At 42.6% G+C, this 17,486-nt stretch overlaps 2 long non-coding RNA genes across 2 annotated transcripts; both read right to left on the reverse strand.

Annotated features, from left to right (window-relative positions):
• Nucleotides 1-533: 533 nt before the first annotated feature.
• On the reverse strand, nt 534-1,186 carry LOC134098517 (uncharacterized). The gene is made up of 2 exons (XR_009941062.1): nt 1,154-1,186; nt 534-655 (listed from the first exon to the last, which is right to left on the reverse strand). It is a non-coding gene; the product is annotated as an uncharacterized LOC134098517 (long non-coding RNA).
• Nucleotides 1,187-2,023: 837 nt separating this feature from the next.
• Nucleotides 2,024-4,284, reverse strand: LOC134097951 (uncharacterized). The gene is made up of 3 exons (XR_009940975.1): nt 3,807-4,284; nt 2,584-2,635; nt 2,024-2,083 (listed from the first exon to the last, which is right to left on the reverse strand). It is a non-coding gene; the product is annotated as an uncharacterized LOC134097951 (long non-coding RNA).
• Between the last annotated feature and the right edge of the window lie 13,202 nt (nt 4,285-17,486).

A 17,486-nucleotide genomic window follows, 5' to 3' on the forward strand; every position in this document is an offset into this window, starting at 1 on the left:
CGTAGGATACGATTATTAAGTTATTTTAATACAGAATTATATCACTCGGTACAGTGGGCATTTGATATCAATTTGACATCAATATGACATCGAACATTGATGTCAAAATTACGTCACGAAATAGGTCTAGAATGAAAGTCATATTGACGTCAATGTACTGATGTCAATTTGATGTCAAGATTTTTACCTCTGCTGATGTCATTTTGATGTTATTTTGATGTCATGTTTTGTCGGGATTTGATGTCAATTCAACATGTATTTGATGTCATGATGGTTGATTACGTTTTGATGCTATTTTGATATCATTCAATATCAGGCTTTGATGTCAATTCAACATTTATTTGACATCAAGATGTCATGATGTTGATGTCATTTCCATGTCAAGATTTGTTGGCATTTGATGTCAATTCAACATTTATTTGATGTCAAGATGTCATGATGTTGATGCATAGGAAGACAATGTTTTAATGCTATTTTGCTATCATTCAATATCAAGCTTCGCTGTCAATTCAACATAAATCCGAAATCAAACATTAATGACAAAAGTATGAACATTTATTGACAAATTTTGATATAATTTCAATGTCAAGAATCACTCAGGACAGGATGAGAAAGCGTAGACCCCCAAACCAGACTGGAGCCACTTGTGAATAACCTGTAACACAGATACATAAATGTACATTTCATTAGAGAGCTTTTCGGTAGAGGGTAGGTTTTATTACAGCAGACAAAGGCATTTAAGCATGTTGACATTTACCTTCACTTCGTCCTGAACTAGTAACACCAGTTACAGAGGCATATGGTTATTTTTATTATTAATGTTTAGACCAAAAGTCAAATAAATCAAATGTAAAACTGTATAGCTTACTTCACTTGGGTGGCAGGACAGGATGAGAAAGTGTAGACCCCCAAACCAAACTGGAGCCACTTGTGAATAACCTGTAACGCAGATACATAAATGTACATTTCATTAGAGAGCTTTGAGGTAGAGGGTAGGTTTTATTACAGCAGACAAAGGAATTTAAGCATGTTGACATTTACCTTCACTTCGTCCTGAACTAGTAACACCAGTTACAGAGGCATATGGTTATTTTTTATTATTAATGTTTAGACCAAAAGTCAAATAAATCAAATGTAAAACTGTATAGCTTACTTCACTTGGGTGGCAGGACAGGATGAGAAAGCGTAGACCCTCAAACCAGACTGGAGCCACTTGTGAATAACCTGTAACGCAGATACATAAATGTACATTTCATTAGAGAGCTTTTGAGGTAGAGGGTAGGTTTTATTACAGCAGACAAAGGCATTTAAGCATGTTGACATTTACCTTCACTTCGTCCTGAACTAGTAACACCAGTTACAGAGGCATATGGTTATTTTTTATTATTAATGTTTAGACCAAAAGTCAAATAAATCAAATGTAAAACTGTATAGCTTACTTCACTTGGGTGGCAGGACAGGATGAGAAAGCGTAGACCCTCAAACCAGACTGGAGCCACTTGTGAATAACCTGTAACGCAGATACATAAATGTACATTTCATTAGAGAGCTTTTGAGGTAGAGGGTAGGTTTTATTACAGCAGACAAAGGCATTTAAGCATGTTGACATTTACCTTCACTTCGTCCTCCTGAACTAGTAACACCAGTTACAGAGGCATATGGTTATTTTTATTATTAATGTTTAGACCAAAAGTCAAATAAATCAAATGTAAAACTGTATAGCTTACTTCACTTGGGTGGCAGGACAGGATGAGAAAGCGTAGACCCCCAAACCAGACTGGAGCCACTTGTGAATAACCTGTAACGCAGATACATAAATGTACATTTCATTAGAGAGCTTTTGAGGTAGAGGGTAGGTTTTATTACAGCAGACAAAGGCATTTAAGCATGTTGACATTTACTTTCACTTCGTCCTGAACTAGTAACACCAGTTACAGAGGCATATGGTTATTTTTATTATTGATGTTTAGACCAAAAGTCAAATAAATCAAATGTAAAACTGTATAGCTTACTTCACTTGGGTGGCAGGACAGGATGAGAAAGCGTAGACCCCCAAACCAGACTGGAGCCACTTGTGAATAACCTGTAACGCAGATACATCAATGTACATTTCATTAGAGAGCTTTTGAGGTAGAGGGTAGGTTTTATTACAGCAGACAAAGGCATTTAAGCATGTTGACATTTACCTTCACTTCGTCCTGAACTAGTAACACCAGTTACAGAGGCATATGGTTATTTTTATTATTAATGTTTAGACCAAAAGTCAAATAAATCAAATGTAAAACTGTATAGCTTACTTCACTTGGGTGGCAGGACAGGATGAGAAAGCGTAGACCTCCAAACCAGACTGGAACCACTTGTGAATAACCTGTAACGCAGATACATAAATGTACATTTCTTTAGAGAGCTTTTGAGGTAGAGGGTGGGTTTTATTACAGCAGACAAAGGCATTTAAGCATGTTGACATTTACCTTCACTTCGTCCTGAACTAGTAACACCAGTTACAGAGGCATATGGTTATTTTTTATTATTAATGTTTAGACCAAAAGTCAAATAAATCAAATGTAAAACTGTAAAGCTTACTTTACTTGGATGGCAGAACCCCCAAACCAGACTGGAGCCACTTGTGAATGACCTGCAACACAGATACATAAATATGCATTACGTTTATCATCAGAAAGAAATGGCCAAATATTTATCATAACCAATAATACACCCCATTAAAAAATGCATTATATTGGGATCCACAGAATATGGTGCTGATCATTTTAGCTCCTCTTCCCATATATTCTAAACATTCACAACAAAGTGTCTGGTCTGTGCCAAGGCAAAGCAAGGACATACATGAAGTCAACTGCCTCTTCTATTTTGCCTCTTCTCAGTTAAATCTTACTCCAAGGAACGTTCAATGTCATTAAATGAACTCGTAGACGACAGTATTTCTACATGAAAATTTAAAACAAATAGCCTCGTGCCCTTTGTGCATTTATATTTCGTAAAAGTTAGGGAGTAATCTCTAGCAGCTACAGTTCAATCTAAAAAGTCACCAGGAAACACGTCTGGAAACCGGACTTTTTAGATTGAATAGTAGGCCTGTTTGCTGGTTTCTAACGTGTACAAAACATAAGCACGAGTCCCAAAGCTATTTGTTGCTGCCAGCAGAGAATGTCGAGCTATGACGTATGTGTTTGAGCATGCGGCATCTGGTTAGCGCTACCTAGCAGGCTACTGCTAACGTCATTCATAATTTAAAACCATTAGCTAGCAGCTAACATTATACCGGACTGGTGAACAATGTGAAATCAGCCTCCCTCCCAGAAAGAAATGATGTTTAGACACATCCGAATTGGCCTACGTTTTCTTAAAGACTCCCAAGTCCAACATCTAAGCTTTCATAACGTTAACAAAAACTAGTTTTCCTGTAACTTTAATGCTATCGTTAGCTAACAAGCTAACGCTAGCTAACGCAAGCCAACTTTTGCTGTTCACAAACACAGCGTTAGCGTTAAACCAAATTAAACGTTGCTCATTTTAAACTCAGTTCTGAGTTTAGCTTTCATTAAAAGGGTAACAAAGCCCTAGTTGGACAGGATTTAGCCCTGTCTAAAGTGGGCTAAATTAGCTTGCGAAAGCTAGCAGCTAGACCGTAGCTGGTGTGTAAATATGAGCAATATCTGCAGACCAGCAAATCTTCGGATAATATCAGCAAATAAAGCTAGATAAGTAGGTTACTTGTGTTATGGAAGTACTTTTTCAGTGGATAGACTCGGTAGCTGCATAAATAAAGCATATAGGAGCATACTTACAGTGAGCCTTCAGACGCCGCTGTTTCGTCTTCCACTTCATCAACGAGAAATTTGAAAACTGAAGGAGCCGTTAGGACTGGAAAGGGCGCGTTCGATGTGCGTATCCGCACGGAGTCCGCCGCAGAGGGTCCGTTTTGGAACCCTCTGCTGTGTGGGTCAGGATGTTGAAAAACTCGCGTCGATTTACAATGAGTAGGCTAATAATATACCTTTTCAGACATTTTAACAGACGTTGTTTTGACATAAATTTCACATCAATTTGACGTCTTATTTCCTGACATCAAATCAACGTTGATTTAATGTCAATAATATAGACCTGAGATGTAGGGACCAGAAAAAACCATGTTAGATTGATACCTTTGTTGGGCCTCTTTACAACCACAAGGAAATCATTACAAAATATAATGAAATTATGCATATTTATGCACGTCATACATGTTGGTCAAAATCTTGACTACTTGTTGATGTCAAATTGACGTCAGGATGCCAGCTGGCTATAGGCTACTTATTTCACGGTAGGCTATACTTGTCAAATGTGATATCGTTGTCGGCCAACTTTCACTTCCTTCTTCAGATTTATGTGACGTCTCTCATGTTAACAATAACGATCATGTCAATAAAATGATCTGTATAAATATTAGAATATTCATGAATCTTTTTGCATGGACCTTTTATGGGATATTGTGGGACGACAATGGGAGTGTGGTGCTCGTGCATGCACACACAATTCAACTCAGGTTGGTATTTATAAATAGCCGCCTGCGTAAAGTTGTGCGCCACACGGTTTTATATCAGAATATTTTTGTACGTACGCAATTTGCAATGTTTGGCCATACGAAATGTTTTAGGATAGAATCTACGCAGACCTTTATAAATGAGGCCCCTGGTCTACAGGCTATTGCCGCCTTCTTTCGTTTCAAACTTTCATTATTGATCCAGTGCACAGTCACTCCGAGGTAGCTTCTGTTATTAGCACTCAGCTCACTATCAGCTGTAAGTACGTAGTGCTGTGCTTCAATTGTCAGTTTTAGTTCCTTTGCCATGACTGCATATGCTTTATCCAAGTCCCTTACGAAAGTATTTCTGTCTGGCAGTATGCTGAAGCTAGGCTAGGGGGCTAGCCTACATCGTAAGGCACTTTAGCCAATATTTATTGCTAATATTTACTGTGTTACTTAACAGATGTTTTTGTCTGTTATTATTTGGATAAAGATTGACGTTATATCGCTGTTCTAATAGAAATAGCCAGTGACAACCTGTTGAGGCAATTAACGACAGTGGTTACATGCTGCCACTCAGACATATGCTTCCATTTTGACATGCTGCTTTTTACATGTGTTACCAATCCGACGCATTTTAGTAGGGGAGGGTCGGGTCAATTGAAACACTTTTCAGTTAAATGTCTTTTTCAAAACAGGTGAAACGGATACAAATTATTTTATGATCAACAACCCATGTGTATTCTATTAGTTACCAGTGTAATTTCATACACATTTTGAGTGATCGCGTTGTTTTTTTTACTTTGAACTTCAGCTGATGTTTGTTTCAATTGACCCGCCTAGTTGATTGAGGGCTAGGCTGTACGTCTTCATTGCTCTGGGACTTCTCAGCCATCTGACTTGAGTGCAGTTGATTGGACTAGGTTGACGTGGACTTTTCCGTTTTTTGTTTGTTTTATTATTTATTTGACATTTGTTTATTTGTTTGTCTGTCTTGTATGTCTTGGTGTCACGGGTACGCTGGCGATTACGCCACTCCGTCCGGCATTGTGTCTTGTTATTTTGTGAATTTGTTTGTTGTGTTGTCATGAGTACGCTGGCGACTACGCCACTCCGTTTCGGCACTGTCTCTGTGTTCTGTGAAGCGCTTTGGGTTAAATGCGCTATAAAAAATAAAAGTACCTTACCTTACCTTACCAATTGAAACACATGTGCGGGACGCAAACATACCTAACAACATACTTCTGTACTTGTCATGGCTAAAATTTCACCCAATTCTTCAAAACATAAGTAGGTCCAAAAAAAAATGTTTTCCTTGTGCGTCAATGTCGAGATACACATTTCGATTAAACTCACCTTTCTTCTTTTTATACCATGCTGATGCTGACGACTACATTTCCATCTAATTTACTTATTTCCCGCCGTAAGCCCTGTTGAGGGATTCACAGTTTATCTTCCTGTTTTATTTTAAAACAAAACTGAAACAACGACTGGAAAGAGTGACCAGAAAACACCGCTGATTTTTAACCAAGCCGCACAGCTGATTCACCTTTTCTATCGCGGACGGCTGGTGTGCAGACGCAGAGTCAACAGGTAGGGTAAGTGGCTAAAGTTGCTTTATCTGATCAATATTACAATATTCTGCCCATTGACATCTACATTACATTATAACTGTATATCACACAGAATTTTGACTTAATGTTATATTCTGGATGATGGATGGTAGGCTGGATGGATAAAAGGTCAAACTAGCCAGCTACGTATGTGTAACCAAGGGTGTTGTAGCCTAGACGAGCTAAGTTAATAACTTTTCGTCTACCTATCAGTTTGTAAGGTTGCACTGAATTATATTGTCATAATAATCATGGGTAGCCTATGGGCGAAAAATAGCCGTCTTATATAATATTTAATAGCGCAGGTCCCACTCAACAATGTCAAAATGTTGACCTTAAGTTACAGATAGGCTACATCATTAGGTAGCCTAACACAGGCCTAATGATCTACAATGCTATGTGAAATTGTGTTGTGAATTTGCAGTAGACCTTGTTTGTTTCCACTGAAAACTAGTTAAGACCATGAACAATGAAGACGGTGAAAACTAGTTAAAACCATGAACAATAAAAACGGATAAATTATTTTTATTAATAGTCGTCACTCTTCATCACACAGGTGACACATGTAGTGTGCACCACCTTCTGTACATGCCTCATGTGACGTACTGCATTCACTCTTCCCCTGGCATGGAGGTCCTGAATAGCTCACAGCACACCAGGCAGCCAAGGCCGTAACCAGGATTTCAGGGGTCAGGGCCATCGCTAGAAATTTTGGGCACCCCGAAATGCCAGGGGGGTTCTTCCGAGCCCTCCGATCATTTTGCCAACGACATAGAATTATAGATTTGTTCATTGTATAACATGTTTTGTTCATAACTTGAACCAACACACTTTTCCACAATATTCTTTTTTAGAGCCTCAAGATCCTTTTCCCAAACTGACTTTGGTTATTTAAATTGGACCCTACTCCATCTGTGATTAAGAATGCTCTGCATCTCCTCATCAGAGTAGGGAATGCTGCATATAAACTGCAGGGTCATAGCTAGGGTTGCCAACTATGAGAAAATAACATAAGAAACATTCAATGTGAAATGGAGTGCGGGGCGTGGAGCTTAACTTCTTTCAGTTGAGGCCTTGTTATGGCAGACTTTGGGGTCATTGGGCCCACACGTACCTACACCCCACCCCCCATCAAATCATCATTATGATGATCATTATCACAATTATATTATGGCTATATTGTTAGACATGCACTTTCACTTCAATGCAGTCAATGTTTGAAGTGCCAAAATTGTTCACAAAAAGTTTGTGAAAACTATGCACATGTTAACATGTCATATGCACATCTGCTTTACTAATGTAAGATATAAGTACAATAGTGCATTGCTTTTGCATGGTTGCATGGGAGACACTTCTGAAAACAACAGCAAAGGGTGCTAATTGTTTTGGGATGTTTCCCTCATACATGCATATCATACTCTGATAGGCCAATGGAGAAAAAATGGATATGGTTTATAATGAAATTTCATTTGAATGCCTGAATGTAAGGATTCAGGTAACACAATACCAACTTTTGTCTATGTAAACGGCCGTGCAGATAGGCGAAATCTGGAGATCTTTAAATGAAAGACTAGCCTAAATCTTCTGACCATGTTCAAATTTGACTAAACAATACTCAATCCTTGATAAAGTATCTATCTATGCTAAACAAGTATTGTACAGTCTCTGTTTTTATGGGAGTTGCGAGAATCCACATTGTTCTACTAAATGTCGTTAAATAATTTTAGCCTTCCAACAGGTTGACGCGGAGCTTTGCCACCAACGTTATAGTTTCAGTTTCTGTCACGCAAACGGGCAGGCCTACACGCATGCATTCAATGAACGTTCATACCACCACTTAATTGTATGGCTCTATGTTTAATCACATTAAATTAACAAGCATTTCCTCCTGATTGCAGCAACGTTTGCTTTCTTTTTCTGTCGGTCCGCGGTTGTTTGCGCAGCAAATTATCAGGTGAAGCACCGGGCCTAATTCGCTGAACAGCAGTCTCCACGTTGCGCGGCCCATAGTTTGAGAAAAGCTGCACAAGTGTCATTACTAGGGTGCATAGCCTATGTTTAGGGTTTTTTTGTGTGTTTTTCATTGTAGCGTGTGTGCATTGAGCAGTTTCTTAAAATACGGAACAAACAGCGTTCCGTATCAGTTCAATACGGAAGAAGACTTTAATGTATAACACTTATAAAACGAAACTTCAAGAAAAAAAATACCGAGGACATGACCTCGGTGTCCTCAATGGTAGTTACGGCCATGCAGGCAGCTGACATCTTCATTTTCACCTTCAGGAGGGCGGACAGCAGTGGTGTCAAACCTGGAGACACCAGCAGAGGGACAGATGGGAAAACTGCAGCAGTTGTGGCAACAGGTGCGACTCCAGTTAGGGGAGCGGCAGCAGGACCAGGCGAGAAGAGCCTCTTCTTCGCAGGTCGAGAGGAGGAGCGCTGTGAAACATGAAACCTGAAAACATTTAATCGTACAATTTAATGGATTTATTTGAATAACTTTAAATGTGTTAGAACTACAGTGTATGGCTGTAGACAAGGGACGGTTCAGATATGAAATGTAAGATTACTTGCCTCTTTCCCCATTTTTGTGTAGCCACTTTTCGAGGCCCAGCCTCAGGGTGTAAGGCCTGATGGTCTCTGGGCTAAACTCATCAGGCCGGACAGCCACAGCAGCCACTCCAGCCTGTGCCACAGTCACCTGCCTGGGCTCATCCACGGCTGTAAATGCAGGTTAGGTTTAGCCTGGTGGGCTTGTTGCCTTATGGACTTGGACTTGATCTATATTTACTTATTTATATCCATCTATCTATCTGTCTGTCTATGTATCTCTATCAACTCACCAGGAGTGGCGATGACCGGAGCTGGCCGGTCTGTCGCATAGGCGCCATCAAAGTCCTTCTCCTTGAAGGCTGCTGGATTGAAGGGCCAGATTCCGGAAGTAGAAAACCCAGAGGTGATGTTTGCCACCAATGCTGCCTCTGGTAATGCAGCAGCCACGAGGGATGGATCATCATAAATAGTGATGTTGGCCCGTGGGTGGCTCCGCAACCACCCATCTGCTGCAGTGTTGATGTAAGACTTGAGGGGGCCAAACACACAGATGTCCATTGGCTGCATACGTTGTGCGCAGTGAGGTGGAAAAGAAAGGAGGACAACACCATGGGCCCGGCAAAAATCAATTCCTGCTATGGAGAGGTGGGATTGGTGGTTATCCAGCAGGAGCAGCACCTTTGACTCTTTTGACACCCGGGTGTGTTGAACAAAGTGCTCCTGGAACAGGATGAAGTCCGGCTCCTTCATCCATCCACTTGGGTTCCCCGTCCCGGCATAGCTGGGACTGTTTCCGGGGAAAGACGAAGAACGGTGGAACAATGGCACCTAGTTCATTCCCTGCCAGGGCAACAGTGACCAGGGTCCCCCTCTCAGCAAATGTCACGGAGCCCACCTGCTTCTAGCCTGTCTGTGCCATGACACGGTCTGGAACCTGGACAGTGGCGGCCCCTGTCATGAATTTGAGCACATGAATTTGTTAGTCTTTTTAACTTTTAAGATGAACTTTTTAAATGAATTTTAAATGCGTATGGTTGATAAGAGCTTTTGGTTTCGCACCTAAATGCACTTAACTGTTATGTTCCGCATATCTTTGTCTCCAATAATAAACTCAAAATAATGGGTATGCCCAATAATGGGTATGCCCAAAGTATGCCCATCTTGAAAATGTACTATTGTCCGACGTAGTGCCTGCTTCTGCTTCAGCCTTCTAACAGAAAGGAAAAAAACTTCTAGGCAGCTACTAGCCTGGTCATACCAAACCCTTGTACTAATATCGTACAGAGGGTCTGGACCTACTCCATTCAGAATCGATTTCAAGCAGGAGGCGTGAACTCTGTTAAGTTTGAAACGATTGGTCCTGCTTTTACCCAGTCGCTAACGTTTGGTCATGACAGCAAACACGCATATGCTCGCTGTCATCGTTAACACCCGCCTCCCCCCATCCCCCCCCGTTCACTGATTGGTCCGGTCGGAATGCATCTTGAGAAATCGAGTTCAATGGGATCAGACCCAGACTAATGGTGAAGGGAAATGAAAATTAAGCGGAAGCTTACGGAGGGCTATGCCAGGCTAGGCAGCTACTATTGGCGCAGATTTTTTGCTGATCTCGCGGTGGCATATATATAAACAAAAGACAATTTAATTTTGGGTTAAAATGCAACATAATGCATGTTACTGACCTTTGTACCAAGTAAAATGTTATATTACCCAGTTTTTTTTTTTTTTTAATGCTTTACCGCCAAGCCAGAAGTAAGTAAGCTAGCAAGGGCCCGGGATTGGAAGATGCTGGTTGATATTGGGAAACAACTAGTTTTTCCACCAGAGATAGCAGCTACCTAGCCTCGCGAGCCATCCACGTACTTCCGGCCAAGGATTGCCTCCACTACGAGTCTGGCCGTGCTCCTCTGTGGAGCATTCTGCTCGGTAGAATTGTAACAGAACGCCCCCCCTCCAGAAAGCAGCCAATAAACGAAGAGACGGGTTGGTGGGGGCAAAAGGGGGAGGGCGCTCGTGACGATGACGTTAAACGCCTGTGCTATGTTGTTATGAGTAACTATCGCCGATTGGGTGAGAGCTGTCCAATCAATTCAAACCAGAACTGGGAGTTACTTCCCGCTTCCTGCAAGCGCTTCAGAGCAAAGAAATTCCAGACCATAATACGAAATGAAATGGTAGTATTATGGGATGGTTAGGACCAGGCTAGCAGCTACCACCCTTAGGCCAGACTTGGTGCTCTGGTCCCCCTCAATCAAATCTGTTAACATCATAGAACTCACAGTCCTTTGGGAGAGTTCAATTAGGAGGTCTATAAGCGTAAGAAATTGCGCTACACAGAACTGGCTGCAGATGCGCAACAATGAGGATGGCATTCAAATATCTATCCAGTTGAGGTGGGATGCAAAGGGTTTGTGGCATCTTCCACCATTAGGCTGCTCAAACACCTTGATATCCAAAGTCTGACTTTGCGACAGACAGTTCCCTATATGCCGCAGACTTCCGTTCTAGTGCTGCCGGATTCGTCAGCCAGCAGCAGTACTTTCGGTTCACGTTGTCGTTAACTCTTGAATTTCCCCTTGGGAATCAATAAAGTATCTATCTATCTATCTATCTATCTAACTTTAGCCAGAGAATCGGAGAAGGGCTCAGCTTTAGCTATGGCGTTTTTTACGAGATCGCTGCAGGATCTGCTGAGGATAACTGTTAACGACGTTAATCGAATCGTCGAGGCCACATCAAAGACACCAACGTCAGAAAAGGATAAAGGTTTTAAACTGTATGTGTCCAGCTACATACACAACTACAAAGGTAAGTTAATAAGCCACTGTTTTCAGTTAACCAAACGATGATAGAAGGTACATACAAGCTGCTAGCTTGGTTGTTGGAATCCTGCAATCTGATTGGCTCCCAGAATCCTTCAATCTGATTGGCTCCGGGAATCCTGCAATCTGATTGGCTCACAGAATCCTGCAATCTGATTGGCTGTTGGAATCCTACAATCTGATTGGCTCCCAGAATCCTGCAATGAACTGGTTATGTGTGCTAAATTATAGCTCACAACTCAGGTTTCAGTCTTTCGGAATTAACCCTCTTAAACGACCCTGTTGTGTCAAATGGGCTTTGGTTAGCCTCAGACTCACTCACTATGAGGCTGCGCAGCTAATGCTAGTCATAGCTATGCTAGTTAGCCAAGGACTAGCCTACCATGCCCATGAAGTTGGTTGGTTGTTGGTATCCAACATGGCGGCGCAATGTTAAGTCTATGGAGACATTTTTAATAGTTTTCAATTCATAGTTCAAAAAGTATAAAAGTTACAAAGTACTTAAAAATACATAGCTGAAGTCACATAAGTAAGATCTACGCGACACAGCTTGAATGAAGTTTCTACATTAAACGATTGAGGCTGAATTAGACGCACAAATTCGTTAGAAGAAAAATAATAAGATATCGGATAACAGTATGCACTCTAATAAATAGCTGTTCATAATTAAATACACATGATCTAATTAAATGTATCAGGGTGGCAGTGTTACTATTAGCCTAGACCAAGTTTTTCTGACAATACAAATACTGCAATCCCCTCCTCCATTGCCTCAAATCGTCACAACATGATATATTGCACTACAATCTCTCTCTCACACACACACACACACACACAGCCTAGACTACCCGACTTACCTTGTAAAGAACCTCATGTCCTTGTCCGAGGCCACAAAGCGGTGAATGCCGAACCGCGGCCTCAGTGTAAGACCCTCTATCTGTTGGCGTAACAGGCAAATTTCCTCCCGGAGAGGCCCCAGCCGTGGCACGACTGGCTGGGGCACCTGCACCGTACGCCGGCGACCCGGGTTCGATTCCTACCCCGTGGTCCTTTCCGGATCCCACCCCGACACTCTCTCCCACTCACTTCCTGTCTCTCTCTACTGTCCTATCATTAAAGGCATAAAAGCCCAAAAAATATACTTAAAAAAAAAAAAAAAAAAAAAAAAAACAATTTCCTCCCGGAGAGACGTGTTTTCCTCAAAGACAAAAATCAACAATAGCAGCTTCGAGTTTCGAGGTGTAGTCGCGATGCATGGGGACGCCGAATGTTACGGGATCCGGTGTAGGCCTATACTCATCCTCAGGCGGTGGTTTTTCCCTTCTCTCCCAAACCCCTGGTCGTGTTGGTGGAAAGGAAAAATTGTTCCACTCAAATAGCACCCCTTTTTAACAGCCGTCGACCTGTTTCTGATGCTGGTTCACGGATGTCTTCAGTTTTGAAGTGCTGGCTACCCTGGTGTGAGGCGATACAGTAAATTTGTCTCTGCGGATAGCAACAATCCACTTACGCCTCAGCTCCTCATCGGCAGGAAAAGTAAAAAAAAACTATTAAGTACAGACTTGCAGATGCCTGGCACTGTGGCACACAACAGTGTTCGGCAGTTGTACCAGGCACTCTCTGGTATTTAAACGTTAACTTTTTCATTGTTGATGTTCTTAACTAATATTAGCGTATAGCAGCTAAAGATGGATTTCCAAACGGATCTCCAAAACTGTGGTATGGCTAAGCGTAGGTGGTACGCGAGCTGCTACACGATGAAAAGGGCGGCTTATCAAACATGATGCCTGGAATGTGTTACTTCTTAATGTATCAGATGGTGGGGTTACGCGAGCCAAGCAGGAAACGTGGGAGGGGTTGGGAACCACTGACTACTAGACAGTAAAAAGAAATACAGAATTCGAATCAGGTCATAATGATATGGAAACACGAAATGAAAGGATATCAGGGACCAGTGCAGGGCTCAAACTCGAACTTCAGAACCCACTCACTAATCCCCCACCCCAACATGATCTCCCATCTTCTAAAACCCACTCACTAATTCCCCATCCCACCCCCACCCCAACAGTTCCAGTTGCAGTTCCAGAACTCTCCAGGAAGGGAGAGAACAAGGTATGCGATCAGATCTAGGCCTGACACAGGGGAGAGGACGCCCCTGCCATACATAGTCCCGTGGGCCAGCGATTGGGCATGGGACAGAAGCTCAGGCTTGATCAACCTGTAGCTGCATGGCCACCTTTGATGAGGGTGTCTAGTGGTCAAGTCAAGTCAGTTTTATTGTCAATACTTCACATGTGTTATACATACAAAGGAATTGAAATTACATTCCCCGCTATCCCATGCGTAGACATACATCCAGACAAGACAGAACATGACACCACCAGGGCAGACAGGACATGACAACAGTAAAGTGCAGAGACATACAATAAAGTGCAGAGAGCTTAAGGCTTGTTCCATAGAATGGCAGGGGTACACATATTATAAATAAAATAACAAGCAAATAACAAGATACAAGATACAGTACAGGATAAGAGGTAATATTTGTTTGCTTTGTTATCAGTGCAATTTTCAATAGTGCAAAAACAGTCCTTTGGTGTGTCTGAGTCCAGAGTGTGTGTGTGTGAGTGTGTGTGTGTGTGTGTGTGTGGGGGGGGGGGTCAGATCAGATCCCTAGACTCCAGCCAGTCTGAGGTTTCTGGTGGCTGGGGCTCGGGCTAGGGCTGAGGCTGAGGGAGTGAGAGAGTTCAGCAGTCTCACAGCCTGATGGTTGAAGCTGTTGGCGAGTCTGGCTGTGCGGGAGGGGAGGCTCCTGTACCTCCTACCAGAGGGCAGGAGATTGAACAGGTTGTGTGAGGGGTGATTTGCATCACTCACAATTGTGAGTGCCTTGCGGGTGAGGCGGGTTGTGTAGATGTCCTGAAGGGAGGGGAGGGTTTCCCCTATGATTTTTCCAGCTGCATTGGCTATGCGCTGGAGTGACTTTTTGTTGTAGTCAGTGCAGCTTCCACCCCACACAGTAATGCAGCTGGTGAGAATGCTCTCAATTGTGCCCCTGTAGAATGTTATCATGATGGGTTGAGGGGCCCCTGCCCGCTTGAGTTTCCGCAAGAAGTAGAGGCGCTGCTGGGCTTTCTTCGCCAGTGCTGTGGTGTTGGTGGTCCAGGAGAGGTGATGTGCACCCCCAGGAATTTGGTGCTGCTCACCCTCTCTACAGCAGCACCGCCGATGGTCAGTGGGGGGTGTTGGGTCTGACCTCTCTGGAAGCTGACAACAACCTCCTTTGTCTTGCTGACATTCAGCAGGAGGTTGTTGCTTTTGCACCATGAGGTCAGGAGGTCTACTTCTCTCCTGTATTGTGTCTCATCTCCCTTGGTGATGAGCCCCACCAGAGTTGTGTCATCCGCAAACTTCACCAGGTGGTTTGAGCTGTAGGTTGGTTCACAGTCATGTGTCAGCAGTGTGAAGAGCAGAGGACTGAGCACGCAGCCTTGTGGGGCCCCTGTGCTCAGAATGATTCTGCTGGAGGTGTTGTTGCCGACACGCACTGCTTGTGGCCTCTGGCTGAGGAGGTGTTGAGGCCCAGCTTGTTGAGTTTGCAGATGAGTTGTTGTGGTATTATGGTATTAAATGCTGAACTAAAGTCTATGAAGAGCATTCTCACATATGAGTCCTTCTTGTCCAGGTGAGTGAGGGCTGGGTGGAGGGCAGAGCAGATTGCATCCTCTGTGGATCTTTTAGCTCTATATGCAAACTGGAAGGGGTCCAGGGTGGGGGGGAGGATGGATTTGATGTGTGCCATGACCAGCCGTTCAAAGCACTTCATGATGATTGGTGTCAATGCTACCGGGCGATAGTCATTGAAGCAGGATGGAGATGGTTTCTTTGGCACAGGTATGATGGTGGCGGTCTTGAAGCATGATGGGACAGTGGCTTGCCTCAGGGAGGTGTTGAAGATGTCTGTGAACACATCTTGAAAGGCCGAAACACCCCCTGATTCAATGGTACACTACTGATGATGTGTCCCAAAATTGACATCTTCCCCATGACCCCACGCCACTCTCAACATCAAGGCAACTCATGTTGTTACTATCCAATGGCACAATGGACAATATACCATTATGTCCCGTGTATGACTAATCTGCCTGTTTACGTGAAGGCCTATGTGCCACTTATTGTTCTTATTAAAACCAAAGGTGCCTCTCATGCAGCGTTTATACGTCCTCCCTCGCTCCTCGGGCCTCGATCCTCACTGATCTACATAAAGAATGATGGGGGGGAAACAATGGGATAGTCTAGTTATAGATCAGTGGGAACGCCCCTCGAGGATCGAGGAACGAGGAGGCATGTTGAGAGGCACCCCCAGACTGCGGATTCCTAAAGAAATGCCAAGCACCCACTCCAAAAGGGTAACTTGTCTACATGATATCTAAATGATCTCCATTCCAAAAATGACATTGTACAGTGTAAGCTGTAAGCAGTGTTATAACAGTGTTCACAGTCGGTCTTACATTATCCCCTCATCCACACACAAACAACTGTGACAACCATCGATACCAATATAGGCCTAGGCCTACACATGCATGCAGCTGTGTGTGAGGTGAGCACAGGCCACCAGAATAATAACAATTCAAATCAATTCAATTCAATTCATCAATTAAAAAAATGTTTAAAGTATATCTTTTGGCCTTTTTGCCTAATTAGTATAGGACAGTGAAGAGGTAGACAGGAAACAAGTGGAAGAGAGAGGTGGGGCAGGATCGGGATATGGCTGCAGGCCGGCTTCGAACCTGGGTCCCCGTGGGCACTCGGACTCATATATGGTGCGGACGCTGTAGCCTGCTGCGCCACAGCGCCCCCAATCAATTCATTAAAATAATTTAGATCAACCATGACCATGCCACAACGGGCAAAAATGGGATAGTCTATCCAGTGCTAGTTATAGATCAGAATCGAGGAGGGATTTTGAGAGGGACCGAGGATCAAGGAGGGATATTGAGAGAGGTCCCAGGAAATCAGCAGTCTTTAAAAACCCAAACCAATGAATTATCAAAGGTAGAGGTGAGATCACTCACTTAATTACAGCAAATTAAAACATAACAAAATAACACAAAAAGCACAAATGAGGCCATCTAGTGGCAAAAGACAGTTACTACTGAAAATGGAAAATAGCCCAAACATCGACAAACATTCCTTACAGTTTATTTCTGATTCTGACTTAAGCACATTTTTGTAACTATTGGCTATTTTTGCAAAACCTCACAAAAAAGAAAACCTTTCACCGAATCGGCATGGTATTTTCATAGCAAACATAGTCACACAAACAGCACATGATGTGTGATGGTATGAATAAAAAACACATCTGGCTTTTGCTTTCTCTGTAGGTAGGTACTGTAGGCTAGGTGAGTTTGAGTCATATTTTTGTCATAGTTATGTAAACATACAGGGATCCAGAGTATTGGTGTTTATTTACACACATCAACACAAAAGAGTAATTTCACCAAGAAATAAATAAATTAAGAAATCAGTCGTGTCGTCTCTCTGGGTCCGGCCAGACAATTCTGTCTACATCACATGCAGTGTCCTCTAGTGTGCAGGACTGTGCAGCACCGGTGGTCATATTTTGTACCACTCTGCGGTACAGTACATCTAGTTCTATTATATTATTGTGCCCATTGACTTTCTTATATATCAATGATTGTGCCTTATTATGACACTTAGTACAGAAGTGCTTGTCTGACACAAAGGCCTCTGGCCCTGCCTTCCTCTGAATGCTGAATCACATACAGTATGTTTCTCGATGATGGGCTTCTGTTCAGGTTTATTGTTTTGTTTTCTTGTTCTTGTTGAAAAAGTACAGGGATGTTACTTTGAAAACAAAACAGACTGTTACACCTAACTACAGTATATACACCACGAACACTTTGACCAAGGTTCCAGTATTTGCTCTTTGTTGTGATGGTATAACAGCAAGAA

Source organism: Sardina pilchardus, chromosome 12 (assembly GCF_963854185.1).
Source record: "Sardina pilchardus chromosome 12, fSarPil1.1, whole genome shotgun sequence".
Lineage (NCBI taxonomy): Eukaryota > Metazoa > Chordata > Actinopteri > Clupeiformes > Clupeidae > Sardina > Sardina pilchardus.